This window comes from Phyllostomus hastatus, unplaced genomic scaffold (genome assembly GCF_019186645.2).
Source record: "Phyllostomus hastatus isolate PE091 unplaced genomic scaffold, TTU_PhHast_1.1 phas_contig_468, whole genome shotgun sequence".
In the NCBI taxonomy this organism is placed as follows: domain Eukaryota; kingdom Metazoa; phylum Chordata; class Mammalia; order Chiroptera; family Phyllostomidae; genus Phyllostomus; species Phyllostomus hastatus.
This window is the reverse complement of record NW_025333884.1, coordinates 2,021,971-2,027,976: the sequence shown is the minus strand read 5'-3', so window position 1 is coordinate 2,027,976 and position 6,006 is coordinate 2,021,971.

The window sequence follows — 6,006 nt, the reverse complement described above, 5'->3', positions numbered from 1 at the left end:
GCACCCCGGGCGAGTGTGGGCCGTTTGCAGAGCCTCACTTTTCTCGTGTGAAATGTACAAGGAATTGCTTGTTCCTCTCCGGCTTCCCAGGGCTGTGGCAGGGCATCGAGGAGATGAGACCCTGAAGTCCTCAGCTGACCACATGCCGGGTGACTGTGGGTGACCCACTTCCCCTTTCGGGGTCCATCTGGCTGGATGAACGGGTGACAGGGGCCCCCTCCTGCTGGGACAAGTTCAGAGGCCAGCACACGGGGCTTCCCGAGGCGGGAGGGGCGGGCCTGGCAGAGGGGAGAGGGGTGTGCCGGTGAGGGGAAAACCAGCCTTCCCCATCAAAAAACGGATGACCAGAGGGAAGCGAACAAGGCCGGCTCCGCCCGGGCGGGAGGGGAAGTTGGGGGAGAGGATAAGGGGCCCCTGGAGGTGGGTGAAAACCACAGTCCTCAACTCGCTGCCAACTTCCCTTCCGGAGCCCGCGGCCCTGTGGCCTCGTGGGTGGCAGCTCCAGCCTGCGCCTGCTAGGGTCGGAGCCTGGAGGCCCCTTGAGTCCTCTCTGCCTTCAGCCACGTCCAGTTCCTTAGCAAGTGCTGTCGGCTCTGCCTTCAAGATTTATCCCACCTTCCAGGGCCACCAACCACCCTGGCCTGGCTGCCATCACCTCCTGTCACCACCTTGGTCACCTCCTCACTGAGCTCCCTGCGTCTTATGTGTGTCCCCAACAGTCTCTTCCAGCATGTGGTCGGGGGATGCTGTTAGATCTTGAGACAGAGCCCTGGGCCTTGGGCTTGTGGCCCCAAAGCCCTCCTGTGGCTCCTATGTCCCTGGAGGGGACAGCCAAAGCCTTCACGGTGGCCCCCAAGGCCCTGCACGATCCCTTGCCTGCTCCACTCTCCCCTTGCTTCCTCCACTCCAGCCACACTGGCCTGGGACCTGCTTTCCTGCCTCCGGGCCTTTGCACAGTCCGTGCCCGCTGTGTGCAATGCTTTTCCCTGCCAACTTTCCACCTGGCTCCTCAGACCTTTCAGTCTCACCCGTGGTCAGCTGGATAGTGCACCCCACATCCAGGTCTGGATCCCAGAACCTGTGGATGTTACCACGCATGACAAAGGGACTTGAGGTTTGTGATGAACCTCAGGATCCTGAGGTGGGGAGATGACCCTGCATTGTCTGGGTGGGCCTACGTGTCATCCCAAGCGTCCTTGTAAGAAGGAAGCAGAGGGAGATTTTTGACTGCAGAAGAGAAGGGGACTTGAGGATAGAAGCAGAGATGAGATGGGAGTGATGCAGCCACAAGCTGAGGAATGCTGGCGGCGGCCAGACGCTGCAAGACGTGGCAAGTGAGAGCCACCCAACTAAGCCATCCCGGGTTCTTGACTCACAGCAACAACAGGGAGACAATAAAGGTGCTGAGTGTTAGTGTGATTCGTGAGGAATGGGTTTTCCCCTGCAGCTTCCAGAAGGACGCAGCCTGCTGACACCTTGGTTTTAGCCCTGCTGGCTTCCTTGTGGACCCCTGCCTTCCAGAATCATCAGAGAATACCTTTCTGCTCTTTTAAGCCAACAGGTTTGTGGCATCCATTACAGCAGCCACAGGAGACTAACGCATACCTTAAATTTCACCCCATTGGGAGGCTGCTTTGGTGTCTCCACCTAAATTTCATGCTCTGGTGTTTCTCTCATAGAACCTGCGCTTTTGTGGCAGAGCATCATGACACTTAGTAATGACTTTGTCTGCTGACCTGTCCTGCGCTCTGGGCTGGGGGCTCGGTGAGGCTGGGCACCCAGTTGTGTGGCTCACTATGTGCACCCGTGACCTTACACAGTGCCCACTTAGGGTGCACCCCCAAGAGGTATTTCCCATTCATCCATCCATGCATCCTTCCATCCATTTACTTAACAAGTATTTACTAAACAGTCATTTTTTGCCTGGCACTATTCTTGGAGCCTGGGGGTGCAAGCAGTGATTCTGCTCTTGGCCAGTTACTATAAACTGAATGTGTTCCCCAGCCCCCCCCCCCCAAATCCATATGCTGAAGCCCTACCCTGCCATGTGCCTCTGTCTGGAGACAGGGCCCCCAGGGAGCTGATTAGGTTAAGGGAGGTGCAGAGGGTGGGCCCGGATCTGACAGCCTGGGCGTCCTTAGCAGGAGAGACATGGAAAGCCTGTCTTCTCTCTGTCCCCGTGAACCCACAAAGAAGGGGACGTGTGAACACGTGGTGAGAGGGCAGCCACCAGCAAGACACGAGAGGGGGCCTCAGAATGAGACACTCAGCACGGCGCTGGCACCTCGGGCTGAGGCTGGCAGCCTGCAGGACTGTGAGACACGTTCTGTTGCTTTGGTCGCCCTGTCTGGGGCGCTTCGCTAGGCAGCCCGTGCTGACTGAGGCCCTTGCCAGCACTCCTTGTCTTTCCACCAGCTCTTTTGTTTTAATCAGCGTGGCCACAGTGGTTCTCAAACACGTCCTCGAGGACTTCTTCAACAATCGTCCCCTCGGAAGGTGGAGACGAGTTCCTGTCACATCCTGCTGAACCCAGTGGCTTGCTTCTAGCAAAGAGAATATGGTGATGATGACAGCCCGTGACTTCCCAGACAAGTTGTAACAGGCGTCGTGGCTTCCTCCTTGCTGCCCCATTGGCGCTCTCGCTGCGGGAGAATCAGCTGCTTTGTCAGGAGGCCGCTGCAGGGAGGTGTCTGTGTGGCGAGGAACCAAGGCCTCCTGCCGACAGCCAGGAGGGTGGGCCCTGCGGTGGGCCCTCCAGGCCCAGCCAAGCCTGCAGGTGACTGTAGCCCAGCTGCCACCTTCACTGTGCCCAGCTGAGACACACTGGGCCAGAGCCACCCAGCTAAGCCGTCCCGGGTTCTTGACTCACAGAAACTGCGAGATAATAAAGGTGCTGAGTGTTAGGGTGATTGGTTAGGTGGCAGTCCGTAAATAATGTAATAGCTCCAAAGTGTGTTTTGTCAGCTGGTAAGGCAAATCTCATTGTTACTGCTGCTTCTACTATACACTGGGCGCATCCTGTGTCCCCAGCAGGTGTGTAGGGGACAGTGAACCACAGGGAGAAAGCTGCTGCCTCACAGAGCTCACAGTTTGGTTGAGGAGACAAGGGATGGGCAGGGGACAAAGGGAAGACAGTATGGTCAGGTGCATCAGAAGTACACAGAGACCGCACCAGAGCGATTCCGCCGGTGGCTACGGGGAGGACATTCCTGGCAGAGGGAAAGGCCAGTGCAAAGGCCCTGAGGCAGCAGCACCTGCTGGGTGTGGAGTGAAGTGAGAGGAGGAGGGTATGCACTGGGACCCAGAGGGGATGTGATTCCAGAAATGGGAACTCACCTCTGGGGAGGGGGGCTCGATTTCCTTTTCTGGGGGATGGGGGGGCTGACACTGGCTTCTCAAGGTCCCCGTGGGAACTCAGGGAACTCCGCCTGGGACCAGCTGCACAGGCGAGGCCTTTGGGTGGCCCTGGCCTTGGGGTGCCCTCTCTGGACGCAGCACCGTGCGTCAGGGAAGGCTGGGGCTGGGCAGACTCCTTGCTTGGTTCCCAAAGACGGGCCCTGGCACCCTGGTGCCAGGCACCCCCCTTCTCTCCTCTCTCTTCTCATTGTTCTTCTTCCTTTCAACCCTCCTCCTCCTTTCCCTCCTCTTTTCTATTCATCCGATCCACTTCCCCCCTCCTCCCGCTCCCACCCTCCTCCCCTCTCTCCATCCCCAATCAACATTCCAGCCCAGGCGGGCAAGAAAAACAGGGCAGGTTTCCTTCCTGTCCCTGGCGGGGCTCCAGACAGTGACCGGACCATTGTGCGTGCTGGCTGCAAGGTCATTCCCACCCCTCCTCCCTGCCCTCCCCCCTGCAGGAGGGTTACTTTAGAAAAGGCATCTAGGGGGAGTGGGGAGTGGGGCAGAGAGAGGCAGAGGCTGCTCTGGAGGCCTGGACTAGCCCCCAGCCCCAGCCCCAGCCCCTTCAGCTTCGTGGCTTTGCGCAGGGGTGGGCCAGGAGGGCATGTGTGTGTCTGGGTGGGGGGGCGCTGTCGTAGCCTCAGCCCCCAGCCTGCCACCTGCTGTATGATGCTGGGCCAGCTCCTGCCCCTCTCTGGGCTGATTCCTGGCCCCACAGCTTTCTGGCTGAGTGACCTCCAGCAAGTCATCTCCTCCTCTTTGTGCTCCTGTCCTTTTTCTGTCGAACGGTCCCTGCATCTGGATCCCTCCACGTCCCCGCTGACAAAAGTCACCCAGGCTGTTCATTTTCAAGGTTCGTCTTCAAGCAGGGACTCTGCTTCTCCAGGTCCCTTCCCTGGAGAAGCAGAGTCCCTGGGCCCCCGGTATTTTTTTAATGAGCACTAGGAGATGAGGTGGGGGGCATGGGGTCCCCTTTCCAAAGGAGGCTGAGAGGAACAAGGTAGAGAATCTGCTCAGAGCTTGTTACCCTCGAACCTGAGATGATTCGTGTGTGATTGTAAAAGCTCACGCACATTCATTATCTTTTCTCATAAGGAATTTTTTCAGCAATTGCCTTGTCCAAGAACACGCCGTATTCCATAACATGAGGCAAACCTGTGTGGCAGGGTTAATTAAGTCCCCTAGGAAGAAGATGTGGCAGAAAAATTGTTTTTAGCTTTTCCATCTGCCTGTTGCCAAAAGACAGCACACACCTCACTGGGGGGGATCAAAGGCATTTACCAAGCCCTTGCGTGCTGGATTCTCTGCCGTATTGACTCATTTAGTCTTTTCAGCCATCCTAGGAGGGGCTCAGTATTATTACTTCGTTTTTACGGGTGAGGAAAAGCAGCGTGCCCGCAGCTATGAGTGGCCAGCTCAGCTCCAACGGGGTTCTGAGCCTGTGCATGTGACCACCTGCCTGCCTGCTCCGCTGAGGAATGGAGGGGACTCCCGGGCCAGCCCTTCCCCGCTGCAGCCGTGGGAACTGTGGGACCTGGAACAAGGTTTTTGGCTCCCTGTGCCTCAGTTTCCTCTCTGTAAAATGGAGGAATTGGCAGTAGGTACTCACAAGGTTGTTGTGGGAATTCATTGATATGGTGGCTGACGAAATTGATGCCTGAGATAGGGGTGCTATTACTAATCTGTGGTTATCGTTGTTTTTTCTGTGACAGGAAGGAATTGGACAGTGTGGAGGAGGCCGTCAAGGAGCCCAGAGATGCCTAGAGAGATGGGAGACTTGGTTTTGGGGACATCTGAGCGCTACGCCCCACGGATACAGGATCTGGCTTGACCCAGAAACCTGAGCTGCCTGCTCCTTCGCTCCCTCCGCCCCTCCTGCTGGCCTCATTCTGCAGTGCACAAAGCAAGCCCCAACTGAACACAACCCCTGTCTTTTCTAATTCCTTGCCACTCTGGCTATGGCTCCATCCCATTGGGCTTAGGTGAGAAAGGCCATTTAGTCCAGCTTGGAGGTAGGAGTTCTAAGGTCTGGCATGGCTGAGCTGGCCAGCTGCCCACTTAGGATCTGTTCTTTCTGTCTTCCTTGGGAACAGGTCCCTGATGTTCTTTGGGGCAGCAGAGCAGTGTACTCAGGGAAAAGACTCCACTTCCCAGTCTCCCTTGCAGCTAGGGTCCCCATGTGACTAAGAGCTGGCCAATCAGATGTAAGTGGAAGTTGTAGGCTAGAACTTTGGGGAATGTTCCATAAAAGGGGCACATTGGTGTGGGGCTCTAGTTGACCTTTGTCCCCTTCTTTCTGCTTCCTACCTGGAACATGGATGAGGCAGCTGGAGCTCCAGCAGCTACCTTGGACCACGAGGTGAGGGCAAAACGGAAGCCCCAAGCTAAGGACCATGGAGCAGAAAGATTGAAAGAGCTGTGTCCCTAATGACACCATGGGGCCCCCATTCTAGCTCTGAACAATTTGTTTATGGGCCCCCTTTTTGTTATGTGACAGAGACACAATCTTTTATTCATGCAAGCCACTCTTCAACATACCAGTTTCTCTTTTATCTTATGTTAGTCTTCTCTTTGCTGCCTGTGTTTTTTCTAGTCTCTCCTGCCAGT